This window comes from Sparus aurata, chromosome 21, assembly GCF_900880675.1.
Source record: "Sparus aurata chromosome 21, fSpaAur1.1, whole genome shotgun sequence".
In the NCBI taxonomy this organism is placed as follows: domain Eukaryota; kingdom Metazoa; phylum Chordata; class Actinopteri; order Spariformes; family Sparidae; genus Sparus; species Sparus aurata.
The window spans coordinates 31,845,301-31,859,848 of NC_044207.1; the positions used below are offsets into that span (position 1 = coordinate 31,845,301).

The 14,548-nt window shown below is 44.1% G+C and overlaps 1 long non-coding RNA gene across 2 annotated transcripts; it reads right to left on the bottom strand.

Moving 5' to 3' along the window:
• Positions 1-9,937: 9,937 nt before the first annotated feature.
• LOC115572173 (uncharacterized) lies at positions 9,938-12,286 on the bottom strand. 2 transcript variants are annotated; one of them, XR_003982036.1, is made up of 3 exons: positions 12,122-12,286; positions 10,423-10,521; positions 9,938-10,277 (listed from the first exon to the last, which is right to left on the bottom strand). It is a non-coding gene; the product is annotated as an uncharacterized LOC115572173 (long non-coding RNA). The 2 variants fall into 2 exon arrangements; XR_003982037.1 differs by lacking the exon at positions 12,122-12,286 and adding an exon at positions 11,189-11,429.
• Positions 12,287-14,548: the final 2,262 nt, after the last annotated feature.

Below are 14,548 nucleotides of genomic sequence, written 5' to 3' on the forward strand. Positions count from 1 at the left end.
TGGGCTGGCACCCACTGGAGGCCGGCGGCGAAAGCGAAGGCGTGGGCTGGGACCCACTGGAGGCCGGCGGCGAAGACGAAGGCTGAAGCCCTCTTGAGGCCGGATCGCTGACTGGGAAACCCTCCTGGGCCTTGGCCGGACCACCAACAGAGGTTCGCAGGGAGCTGGTGGCCTGTGAGCCAATAAAGGGTCGCTGGCGGCAGACGACCTCGGCCTGGCCTCCGACCAAGGAGCTGGCACTGGACTTGGCACGGGACTTGGTACTGGCCTCGGCCGGGCCTCCGACCGAGGAGCAGGCGCTGGACTTGGCGTGGGACTCGGCCGGGCCTCCGACCGAGGAGCAGGCGCTGGACTTGGCGTGGGACTCGGCCGGGCCTCCGACCGAGGAGCAGGCGCTGGACTTGGCGTGGGACTCGGCCGGGCCTCCGACCGAGGAGCAGGCGCTGGACTTGGCGTGGGACTCGGCCGGGCCTCCGACCGAGGAGCAGGCGCTGGACTTGGCGTGGGACTCGGCCGGGCCTCCGACCGAGGTGCAGGAACGGGCCTCGGCCGGGCCTCCGACCGAGGTGCAGGAACGGGCCTCGGCCGGTCCTCCGACCGAGGTGCAGGAACGGGCCTCGGCCGGTCCTCCGACCGAGGTGCAGGAACGGGCCTCGGCCGGACCTCCGACCGAGGTGCAGGAACGGGCCTCGGCCGGTCCTCCGACCGAGGCGCTGGGACGGGACTTGGCATGGGCCTCGGCCGGTCCTCCGACCGAGGAGCAGGGACGGGGCTTGACATGGGCCTCGGCCGGTCCTCCGACCGAGGAGCAGGGACAGGACTTGACATGGGCCTCGGCCGGTCCTCCGACCGAGGAGCAGGGACGGGCCTCGGCCGGTCCTCCGACCGAGGTGCTGGGTCAGGACTTGACATGGGCCTCGGACGGTCCTCCGACCGAGGAGCAGGGACAGGACTTGGCATGGGCCTCGGCCGGTCCTCCGACCGAGGTGCCGGGACGGGCCTCGGCCGGGCCTCCGACCGAGGAGCAGGGACAGGCGCCATCAGGTCCGCCGACTGAAGGCCACAGGCAGGAACAGGCGCCATCAGGTCCGCCGACTGAAGGCCACTGGCAGGTGTCGACCGGGCCGCCGACTGAAGGCCACTGGCAGGTGTCGACCGGGCCGCCGACTGAAGGCCACTGGCAGGTGTCGACCGGGCCGCCGACTGAAGGCCACTGGCAGGTGTCGACCGGGCCGCCGACTGAAGGCCACTGGCAGGTGTCGACCGGGCCGCCGACTGAAGGCCACTGGCAGGTGTCGACCGGGCCGCCGACTGAAGGCCACTGGCAGGTGTCGACCGGGCCGCCGACTGAAGGCCACTGGCAGGTGGCGACCGGGCCGCCGACTGAAGGCCGCTGGCAGGGTGTCGACCGGGCCGCCGACTGAAGGCCACTGGCAGGTGTCGACCGGGCCGCCGACTGAAGGCCACTGGCAGGTGTCGACCGGGCCGCCGACTGAAGGCCACTGGCAGGTGTCGACCGGGCCGCCGACTGAGGGCCACTGGCAGGTGTCGACCGGGCCGCCGACTGAGGGCCACTGGCAGGTGTCGACTGGGCCGCCGACTGAGGGCCAGCTGGAACCGTTGTCAGCCATTCCGTCAAAGGGGATGACCCAGCTGGCATCGGCTGGGCAGCCAACACAGGAGCTGGGAATCGAGCTGAGGCATGGTCTGTGGCCGGAGCTGAGGCATGGTCCGTGGCCGGAGCTGAGGCATGGTCCGTGGCCGGAGCTGAGGCATGGTCCGTGGCCGGAGCTGAGGCAGGAGTTTGGGCTGGGACCCCAGAGCCTGACTTCAGGGAGCCAGGACGTGGACGGGCTCGTCGCTTTCTCGGTGGAGCCTTGTAGGCCAGCCGGGTTCCACAAAAAGGAGACATTTTAGCTGAGGCATGGGCTGAGGCATGGGCTGGTAGCTTGGCTGCGGCTGAAGAAACCAAGGCCTTTCTGAGGTTAGCCAGCTCTGCTATAAAGAGTGCGACACACGGAATTTCCTTCAACCAAGGCCTAATAAACAGTTCTTCATCAAAACTTGCTATGGCTCTTAGCTTCTTTTCTGTGTCAGCCTCTCCACTGACAACCTCCAACAGTCTGTCCCCTAGCCTACAAAGCTGTAGGCTGTAGTCTGCTGGGTCCATTTTTGGTCCGTTCATTCTGTCAGGGCGGGGGGTTAAAGGGAAGAACTATGGAAATATAGGAGTTGGACCCAAACGCAGATAATCAGAGGACAAGAGGCAGCAATGAGGGGAACAAAAGGCGAGCTTTAATAAACTAAAGCTGAAGTACAAAAACCAAAAAGGAGCAAGACCAAAAACGAGACAAAAGCAAAGTAGCAACCAAGAGAGCTAAACAAAGTGCAAACAAAAGGACAAAGTACAAAATCAAAAATGCAGATTGCAAAACTCAAAATCCAACACATACCATGAGACACGAGAGGAGGCAAGGCAGGAACATGGACATGAACAGACACTGGCAGAGACAATGAACGGACAAGGAGTGCAGGGGATTCACAGACTAAATACACAGACTAATGACCAGACAAGGAACAGGTGAGGAGAGAGCCCAGGTGAGGTAACGAGAGGGAGGAGCATGGAGGACAAAACACTGACAGACAGAGGGAGACAGACTGCAACTGGGAAAATACACAGGAGAACTTAAAGGACACATGACACAAGAGGGCATGGAAAATCAAAACATAAGACACAAGACACGCAACAACATGAATACAGAGACATAAAACCAGAGTCATGACAACAGCCAGTCAACATCCAAAAGTCCTACAGTACACACACTAATGTCTTGCCTTCTAGTGCTTAGTGGATCAACTTATTCAAGTGATAACTTATTTCACTTAACATATTTAACATAATTATTAATTCTGATAACTCATTTAAGTAATAAGTTCAAAAGCCCTGGTATAGAACACAAGAGAATAAATATTCCATAACATTGCTGTAGTTTAAGTGCACGTACAGCAGACTTTGTAAGATTAGTAACATTGAGAACATTTGTATTACAAATATGAAAAGGTATTGCATTTCCATATTTGGAAGAAACTGTCTCCAATAATAATAATAATGGATTGGATTTGTATGGCGCTTTTCAAGTCACCCAAAGCGCCTGACAGGGTTCCAGGTTCCATTCATTCACACTCAGTCATACTGGTGGTGGTAAACTACGATAGTAGCCACAGCTGCCCTGGGGCAGACTGACGGAAGCGTGGCTGCCATTCAGCGCCTACGGGCCCTCCGACCACCACCTCAAACATACAGCAGTCATACACATTCACACGAGGTAAGGTGGGTGAAGTATCTTGCCCAAGGACACAACGACCATGATGCAGTTGGTCGGGCGGGGATCGTACCGCCAACCCTACGAACATAGGCTGACCCACTCTACCATCTGAGCCACGGTCGCCCCATACAATACAATACAATACAATACAATAATTAGTGACAGGTTTAGTGAACTCATGAGCACAACATCAGACACTGAATTAAAATAGCATCTAGATCAGTGTAACCCTGATTTAAAGCCCCTGTAAGGAGTTTTTAACTGGATATGCAAAAGTCTCTGGTTTCTGCTGATGTGTCTCTGTTACCTACAACAGCAAATGAGCCCATCAGTGTGAAGATACGCTATTTCTAAGTAGTCTAATTCTATACCTCTGAAAGGCCTTGGTCGGGTCAGACCACTGACGAAACGATTTACGGCAGTCAGACCGGAACTGACGACATTCAGGATACGGCATAGCTGTTTTGTTGCTACGCTAGCCAGTGCTAACCAAGATAAAACTTTTGTCATGGCTGATAATGAGACAAAGAAAAGAAAAATAATTCGAACCGAAGACCAACGAAAGGCCAAGAGGGAATCCGATCGAGCTAGGGCTAAACATGGATAAGCATTGGCGATTCCTTCCAGAGATGGAGAGAGTTGCGGGGCTTGTAGGGATTCAAGTCGGATCCAGAATTTGCCCGATTCCTCCTAGACAGGTTTGTAAATTTTATTTCATTTATGAAATGTATTGCAGGACGTAGTTTACAGCAATACATGAATTTATGTTGCTACAACAAAGCTGGCTAACGTTACCACTAGATTAGCGCTAGATACTACACTCGTAAAAACGAAAACAAACGTCTTAGATCACGCATCCATTTCAGCTGTGTGTATGCTTCAGCCCTGCCGACCTGCAACGATGCATCGGTAATATCCTCTGTCATTATAAATGATTCAGTTACTTTCTTAGAACAAAACATCCATCACAATCACTGTGACTCTGCTGTAACGCTAGCTCTGTAGCACCGTGGGTAATATTTATAGCTGGGAAATTGCAGTGCAACAGCAGCATTACTTTGTTTCACCGGCGGCATATTATATTACGTAGAAATACAAATAGATATATTACCTCATCCATATGCACGCTGCAGATAGCTGCTAAAAAAATAAATAAAAAAAAAGTTTTCAAAGCAAGTCCCGTCTTCTTTCCGAAGTTTCCAAAACAAATCTACACGGCCAGCCAGACAAACGTCTTCACGACAGTGGACGCTAGGGCTCATGGGAAATGCAGTCTTCATTCCGGCAAAACACCACCGCTTTCATCCAGCGGGGCCGCCAAAATCAACACTAAATGAAAAGTCTGTACAGGGGCTTTAAAATACCATCTAGAACAGTGTAACAGTCTAGCTTGAAAACAAGTCTTTTGCATGTGAACAATAACAGTGGACGTGGAGAAAGAAAGAGCGAACAGTGAGTACCTGACAGCAGCGTTTGGCTGGTCTCCTCAGTCACTGATGACGAGTGCCTGTAAATAAATAAAAAAATAAATAAAATTAGCAACACAACATGTCTGGTAAAATATAGAAATATGAAATACTGATGAGGGAGAGAAAGAAACATAAAAATGAGCGGAGAGAAATGGGCCAGAGCAATAAACTGTTCAAGGGAGAGAGAAAATGGTTAAAGACAGGACAAAAAGTGCAAAGAAGAGAAAAGCAAGATACACAAATGAGAGGGTGGTTAGTTATAGTTTACGGAGCGTTACCTCTGGAAAACTAGTGTGTAATAAAGTTAATGAAGTTAAATTAATAAATGATAAGATAATGATACATTTTACAATAAAAAAAAACTTTATGAAGGTCAGCATCACCTACGGGTAATTGAGCTCAAGCTTGCGACAGAGCTTGGTTCACTTAGCCCTATTTAGCAACCTGAACTAATGAAACAGACCTAATGAAACATCTGAAATGTCAACAGTTCAATAATCATGCAGACAAAACAAAACTGGACACAATTTTGGGAGCTAAGCATAACTTTACCTGCTCTGTTGAACTCCACATGGACTTCTCTGGCTGGAATGATATGACGGAGGCGTGTTCTCCAAAGTCTAGTTCAGGAATAGCCAATTAGGTTACATATTGTCACTCAAAAATGAGTAGTTTAAGGAGTTTGATCAGTGAAGAAGTGCTATCATCAAAATAGAAACATAAGGCCGCAACCATCAGTAAGATGCTGATTTATAATGACTGGACTTGAGAAGGGATGTTAGCACATGTCTCCACTGCTTGACAAGAAAATACTGTTGTATGCTGTTAAATTACAGTTTTTTATTGTTAACTGAGCATTAACTGTTAATTTACATGTAAACATGAATATTTAGTATCTCACAATTATTTTAAAATACAGTAAGATACTGTCGTTATCCACCATAAATTTAGACTTTACACTTTTATTTACCCCACATCGGGGAAATTGACTTGTTACAGTAGCAGGTAGGCAGACATACAGACATACAATAGGTGCAGGATTTAGAATACTAAAAAACACAAAAAAAGATTTGAGTAAGAGAGAAAGGATAAAATATAGAAAGGAATACTTTATGTACATTATATGTACAGTTGGCAAAGTGTGCATGATATACATTTAAATAAAGTGTTAGAGTATTGCATTTTACAGCAATTCATTACAAATACTGTTTTATGCTGTTAAATTACAGTTATCTACTGTAATTGTGAAATGACTGACTTAACTGTTAATTTACATGGGAGGGATGAATATTCAACAGTATATTACAATTATTGTAAAATACAGTAAGATACTGTTGTAAATCCACCGTAAATATACAGCAATTTGTGACAGTGAGTTGAGCCTCCAAAGTTGATGTTAGATTTTCACCCCCACAGGTTTGAGTTTTAAGAGAAGATTTAATCACACCTGGATTTACTTTACCACAAGCACCTCTGCTGCTACAACTCCATCAGAGGGGAAACACGCAAAGAAAAGACAAGAACAAAACACAGTCTTTCCACCTCCAGCTGATACAAACTGCTGCCTTCAGTCTGTTAACCAGGAGGAAGAAGAAGAGGTGAAAATACAGATCTAAGAGGAGACGGAGAGATTCAGGGAGGAGCTGAGATTTTTAACATGATATACAACATATTTCTCTTCCTTTAGGTGTCAGCTGTGAAGAACTCAGTCCAGTCAAGTATGTAGAGTCCAGTTTAGAAGACAGCACTGTTACTCTGTCCTACACATACTCCAAACAAGCAACTGGTAGTGATTATTTCTTCTGGTATCGACAATATCCAGGAAAACCACCAGAGTTCCTTATTTCTCACTTAGGAGCAGGAGAAATATTAAAAAATCAAGACTCCAGACTGCATATAACACCAGAACTCTGTACAAAAACCTTTGGAGCAAAGACAACACAATACTCCACAACATCCACTAGAGGGAGTCACACACCATGAACCCATTACAGTCTGAGCCAGTGTCACTGGACTGATGACAAATACAACAAAACATCAACCAATAAAGATTCCACACAGAGCTGCTGTGACAACAGACAGAAATGGATTGGTTGAGTTGAAGTGAATAAATAATGTGAAGAGCTGATTGGCCCCGCCCATTTAGCCTCAACTCAACCAATGACATCATTCCTTCCTCATAGTGCTGCAGTGGAAGAACACTGCTCATCTGCTGTCTGTCTGGCTTTGATAAATCCAAAGACATGTTGCTTTACTTCTTTTTACTCTTCTGTCACTTTACAGGTGAGTTTTGGAACACAACAGGAATTTAAGTGTTGTTGAACCTGCTGCATTAACCACATATACACAACCTGGATTTCATCACTTTTTCTCATGTCTTTGCTCTGACAGAGTCAATGCTCCTCATGTTTTCATCAGATTGACAAAATGGATGTTCATTGAATGATATTGTTTGTATGTGACTGTGAAGGAGCACAGAGTAACACTGTACACTTGATATTTTCCACTGTCTTCTCCTCTCAGCCTCATGAACAATGTTAGTCTAATGGCTTCATTTTCTACACTTTTTCCAGGACTAATAGCTGGAGACAGCATCTCTCCTGAAAAAGCTGAAGTCAGTGGAACAGAAGGACAATCTGTCACACTCAAATGTCAATATCAGACAGATAACAGCAATATTGTCCTTTACTGGTACAGACATCATTCTGACCTTCAGGCTCCTCAGTTTATACTCTGGAAAGGAGCAAGATCACTGAGTAATCGCGAGTATATTCCCGACAATCGATATCAATCTCAAACAACACCAACATCAACCTCACTGACCATCAGAGAGCTAACCCTGGCAGACACAGCTCTCTACTACTGTGCTCTAGAAACACAGTGATACAAAGTGTAGAAGAGGCTGTACAAAAACCTGAACACAGATATCTGACTACTCTTCAAGAGGAGGGAAGTGGTATTCAAACCACAGCTTCATATCAGATGGATTCTGCTAATTCCTGTTTTATCACAGTCACTGTGGTTACAGCTGTTAACACAGTGACTCCAAACCAACGATGAATTGTTTTACTTCTCTGGATGATGAGGACACACCTGCTGTCATTGTTTATACTGCTAGTCATATATCACATTACATAACATTAATTATACATTTCAATTGCTTTCAGTAGTTTTCATGTCATCTGACCCACCGATGCAAAATCAAATCCAAATTATATTATTAATATGACAAATCAACATTTTTTTTGTCACGTGACCTGGAAATAAATGATAAAACATGCTGAGTTTTCTAAAGACAATATCAATATCATAAATAATCAATTTTAATAGAAAATATGACATGAACATTTTTATCCATAATCTTCCTGATAAGGTCAAGCCAGCAGGAAGGTATTGAAAATAACATGATCTTTGTTTCAGTCAGACAGTAATTTATTGACGGACCCTGAGTGAAACCTCTGTGTTTCAGAGGTCAGCTAACGTCCTCTGACTGCCAACACCGGGACAAACTGACGCCGCTGGATCCAGAGACAATGTCTGTCCAACATCCAACCTGAAACTAACTTCACTTTGGGTGGAATATATAAGATCCAGTCTATAAATTAACGTCTTTGTAACATACATGGTACATGAAATAATTGATCAACAAAATCAGACTGATTGATGAACAATAATCATCAACCATGAGACTTTAGAAGAGACAGTCTGACAGATGGAAACAATCTTTCTGGTTGGAGCTGAAAATCAACTTTGTAGGTGATTTATATTTGTACAGGACTCTCATGATTTGACTGGTCCTCACATGGGACACAATAATGTGAACAGTATTGTTTGAGACAAGTTTCCAATCAGTCATTAATATGGTCGTCATGTGGAAGTGAAGGGGAGCACATTGTCAGATTAAAGACTGAGCCGAGTCAGGACCTTCACATGTGCTGTCAGGTGTAAATCAGTGTTACCTCATCAGCTGCTTCTTACCAGATGGAAATGATGGAAGTTAGTGAATAACAGCAGCACAGCAGTGACAAACACACTATCTGTCAGAGCTGTGAGATGAAGGAGGGAGGGATTAAGGGGGGAGAGAAACTGAGACTCAAGTTCAGAAAAGACAAACTCTCACAGTGGAGTTTCATACAAAAACAGATTGTCTTGATCTTTAAGATGCTGTCAGTGAACTTCAGTCTGTCTGTCACTTTGTTTCTGCTCACAATAACAGGTAGGTGACATAATTCACTTTACAAGAGCTTCAGTGATGAAATATTTACATCAGGAAGTTACAGTTATTTCTTCCTTTAGGTGTCAGCTGTGAAGAACTCAGTCCAGACAAGAATGAAGAGTCCAGTTTAGAAGACAGCACTGTTACTCTGTCCTACACATACTCCAAACAAGCTGATAGCAGTGATTATTTCTTCTGGTATCGACAATATCCAGGAAAACCATCAGAGCTGTGACTCAATTCAGTGTCTGCATCCTTATGAGGAGCATTTGAAGGCCAATTACTTCACTACACCGTGCAAAGGCTCTCCCAATCCGAAGGTTCCTTCAAATGCAGTGACAAATGCTCCTTCTTCCCCCTGTTTTCACATATCCAAAGATTCTTTACATGCCTCAAAAAGAAGAAAGAAAGAGAGAAAATGGCGACATCGCGTGGCGTAGATCGTCACTTTCGTTGGCCTGGCAGCAGAAATCTTGACGTAAGGGTAAAACATCTGGTGACGCAACCAGGAAATACTCCAAAGGCTAGACTGTCACATTTAACAACGGCTGACGCAGTTAACAAGGTCTCTCTGAAGGACTCACCTTTGCGGTCATTGAAGGCGAGTCCTTCAGAGAGACCCTCAGATGCAGACCCTGAATTGAGACACAGCAACAGTCTCTGATCACTTTACTCTCAGACAGGATTGAGATGGAAAGCTTCAGAATTGAAACCAACACCATTAAATCTCATTTCATCAGTGTTACTATGTCAGCACTGGAAATGCTTGATGTTAAAATCGGATCTCCAAGATTTTGAAAAGAATCTATGAATTTATATTGATATTTTGATATTTATTGATGTTTGTCTAGATTTCTCTACATGTTGATATTCAGTCAAAAAATCCTCATTTTATGTTTGTAAAACAACATTTTTTTCCACAATTAAAACATCTTCAATCTGATGAAGACTGAAATATATCTTCTGTGCAACATTCTTATCCCATATATGAGATATTATGAAGCAGTGGTTGGAAGGTGCATCACCTCCATTGATTAATTAATGTGGTGATGGACGGGCTGATGATGAGGTGAACTTCCTGGAAAGCGTTGAGCTTGGCGAACAGACTCTGCAATCCTCGGTTGTCAGGACACAGCCAGATGATGACCTCTGTACAGTCGGTTCAGTGAAGCAGCTGGTCTCACCTCTTCAGGATGATGATTCCACAGAGGAGACACACAGCATGTGTTCTCTGGTCTTGTTGTGTTCAGTGCAGCAGTGGTGATTCTAGACAATCAATCATACAAAAGTTTATTTTGTACATAAAGAGTGCATCAATTGAAACAATGAGGTAGGGCCATCAAAAATGAGAAATTAAATACAGTAGGACAATGCTGCAAGAGGTGCACTTGATCACCTGACCCCCTCATACCAGTTTGGCCTAAAGCTTTGTCTCCTGTCCCCCATCAAATTGGTTGGAATATGTTCAACTTGGGCTGTGCTGCTACATCATTCTTGGACTTGTTGATATCTGTGATAAGATGCACAGTAAACACAGGGCACAACTATAAACAACATGTATTTACTGTTGTATGCATTCATTTTAAAATGTAGGCCAAGTATTTGTTCTTTTGTAAATCACATATTAATGACGCAAAAAATAATTTATAGCAGAAAGCACCATTTTCATGGACATACTATGAATTGTAATAATGATAATAATAATAGTTGAAATAACAGAGGTAATGATACAAGATTGGTGAAGTAGACGAAGTAAAAGAACTGAAATAAATAAAATAAGTAGAATAGAACTCAAGACAGATGGAATACAAATAAACATAAAAGGACCACATCACATAAAGGCAAGTCTATAAAAATGGGTTTTAAGAAGTGACTTAAAAGAATTTACTGATCCTGCGAGCCTTATCTCCTCAGGCAGGGCGTTCCAAAGTGGAGGGGCCCTGATGGCGAAGGCGCGGTCCCCTCAGTTTTTAGTCTCAACTTTGGAGCGGTTAGGAGGGCCGCCTGAGGATCTAAGGCTGACTCAAATGGAATTAAAATATCTGTAATATAGCTTGGAGCCAGATCTGAGTACGCTTTGAAAGTGATCAGTAAAATCTTAAAATCCATTCTAAAACAGACAGGGAGCCAATGGAGGGAAGCTAAATTTGGAGTGATGTGTTGACGTCTGTTAAAACCTGTTAGAAGCCGAGCTGCTGAATTCTGAACCAGTTGGAGGCGAGAAAGTGGTTTTCTGATTTATGCCGGAGAGAAGGGAGTTGCAGTAATCTAATCTGGAAAAGATGAATGCATGAAGGACTTTTTCCAGATTGGGGGGTGTGAGCATGTGTTATATTCTACTGACAGAGCATAGTTGAAAGAAGCAGGACTGGACCAGTTTATTGACATGAGGGATGAAAGTCAGCTCTGAATCAAAAAGTACACCTAGGTTTCGTGCAGTGATGACACTGCTTTGCAAATGGCATGTATAAGAACACCTTTTCTACTTCACAAACCTGACGGTGCAGTACTTGATCCACATGGATCCACTTGGTGTTCCTCTCTCTGTGTCCCTGTAGGTCTTCTTCCTCCTCACCCTCTGGAATGTCCCTCTCTGTGTCAGCGCCCTCACTTTCATCACCTGCCTTCTCTCAAACCTCCACCAATTCCTCTGGTTCTCCCTCTTCCTGCTCTTCAGCTCTCTCACTACCTTGATGTTTCTCTCACTTTTTTATTTACTGGGGCAAAAAAGGCTGCAATGTCCCTTCCTCATTTCATGATAACTACTAGAAGTAGAAACACAACTTAAAGGAATACATCAAATTTCACAAATAACCATCCCTACCTGCGTAACACAGGCAGATCTGATTACTTTACTCAATAAATGTAATATTTATCGAAATGCAACAGCCAAGACTGATAAAGTTACGTGGTTAGCGTCACAACATTGTGTGGAACTAGCTAGGATACTGACATTCAGATATTTGCTGTTGCTTCAGTGAGTTTGCCTCGATATTTAAACATAGCGAGACCAGACATTTACAAACTTAATTTTTTTACCGGAGTGAGGAACAACAGTAACACGGTTACATACAACAAATCACTTGACGAGATGAAATCGCTCTGCTTACCTCCGCCTCTTGCACCAAGAGATCAGCAGCTCCTTCTCTTCAAAACGTGTTGCTGCCGTTCTCATTCTCATCTCACACCTGGCAACACAGTGTTTGGGTGCCTCACTCTAATGACTCCATGCAGAACGCAGAGTCCCATTAGTTCCGCTGGCATGTAAAATCAGAATAACTTGATCAATTTATTTAGTTTAATTTTATTATTCAGTCAGCTCAGGAGGGCTACAGGGCCAGGGACATTTTTACAGGGGCCCTGGCCCTTGTAGGCCCCTGTAGTCTTCAAAAGTAAACTCGATAAAAGAAAGAGAGGATATATAATCCGGCAAATTAACACAACACAGGCACAAAGAGACTTTTGATTAAACCATCAAAATGCCGATGAAAGAATGTAGTTTCTTTGTATATTTCTGTGTACAGTCCACTACTATCATCATGAAGAACATTTGAGCTGAACAGTTGAAATGTAAATGAGATGTAAATGTAGAGAGTTCCTCAACAGATGATAAAGATGAAGGACCAATGATGTGAAGGCCCAGATCCATCAGAGTATCAATGTTCTTCCTCTCTCTCCTCCCCTCTCACTGCAGACATGAAACACTGGCTGAGAAACATCCTGATTCTGACTCTCTGGCTAGGTAACTCTTTAAACCTACTGATTGTTCTTCTTTAATCAATCATCTTTATTGATTCATCTCTTCCTCTGCATGTTCTCTTCTTCCTCAGAGTGTAAAGGAGCAGACAGAGTGATCCAGCCAACAGGAGATGTCAGTGCTGCTGAAGGAGACACAGTTACACTGGACTGCTCATTTGAGACCAGTTATTCAAATCCAACTTTGTTCTGGTACAAACAGGAAGTAAACAACTTCCCAAAGTACATTCTGAAATGTTTCTCAAAAACAGTAGAAAATGCTGATGACTTTGAGAAAGACAGATTTAATGCTACAATCATCAACAAGTCTGTTCCTCTGAAGATCCAGACGCTTCAGCTGTCTGACTCTGCTGTGTACTACTGTGCTCTGCAGCCCACAGTGACAGGAAACACCAAAACTCTGTACAAAAACCTTTGGAGCAAAGACAACACAATACTCCACAACATCCACTAGAGGGAGTCACACTCTGTTAAACTGCAGCAGGATGTGATGATACAGTCTGGAGTGTTTTCAATGATGATGAAAAGATTTTAAAATCAAACTACTCACAGTGAACATTCACCTGAATTTTGGCGATGTAACCATGGCAACGCTCTTGCCATCATTTCCACTCTTACTGAGCTCATCAGATTTAAAAGGAAAACCTAAAATAGAAAGGAAATATTTTAAAATCAAATCTATTTAAGAGTAAAGTCTGTTGAGGAGTCGGAATGCATTCAACATAGATGCTAACTGTGTGTCTACAACAAATAGAGCTACTAACTGTGTTTCATTGTTTCTGCAACATGACAATGAACATCTATCCTATTTCATTCTGATTAGATATAATATCTCGGAGCTGTGACTGATTAATAATCAGTCAGAATAGACTACGATAATTTTTTTTTCTATCATCAAATTTAAACTGTCGGAAATTAAGTTCTGCTGAATGGTTGCTGCATCGAGGACGTCTTTACTTGAGACTCTGTCAGACAACAAATCCTCTGAGAACTGAGCTAAAAGCTGAGAGTCGTCCTCCAGCATCGTCTTTTATAACTGATGAATATTGAAATTTCAATTAAAATCCAGATGTCAAGGTTCTTACTTAGAATCTGAGAAATTAATGACATTCAGCCTGGAAGTTAAATATCATGTAAAACCATATATCAATACATGACATGCAATATTTTAGCAAACAAATGTCATGACCACAAAATAATGATCAACCGAAAAAAAGAAAGAGAGAGATCGTTGAACTTTTGTCAGTTCCTCTCACGCTTTACTAAGTCTTTAAATATTACAGAGCTGTAGGACTGCTAATGAAACAGGTTTAGATCAATTCCACCTTTTGTCATGTTACACACAGCGATGCACAATACAGCTTTATCTGCCCACCCACTCTGACACACTGCTGTGAAATAAGAGAAGCAAAGCATGGAAGTTCATTCTCCACCTTCAGCATGTCCGGAGCTTTAAACTGATCATTGCTAAAATGAAATATTAATATTAATATTAGTATTTCTTCACTGTGTTTAAAGGATCTATGAAACAGCCTCCATGTTTCCAGAGTAAAGACTAAATGTTGAGGTGATCAAAGCTTCCTTCTCCTGTCACCTGCCTCGGTCTCACAGACCTGTGACGGACTGAAACTGGACATTCAGTCAACATTTCTCTGAACAGCTGGATTCACGAATCACCTCACTGGCTCAACTGAACTTGAGGAGGCAGAGAATCTCTAAAAAGGTTTTTCTTTGGCTCCACCCACTGACCTTTTACTGAACCAATGGGATGATTTCTGTCT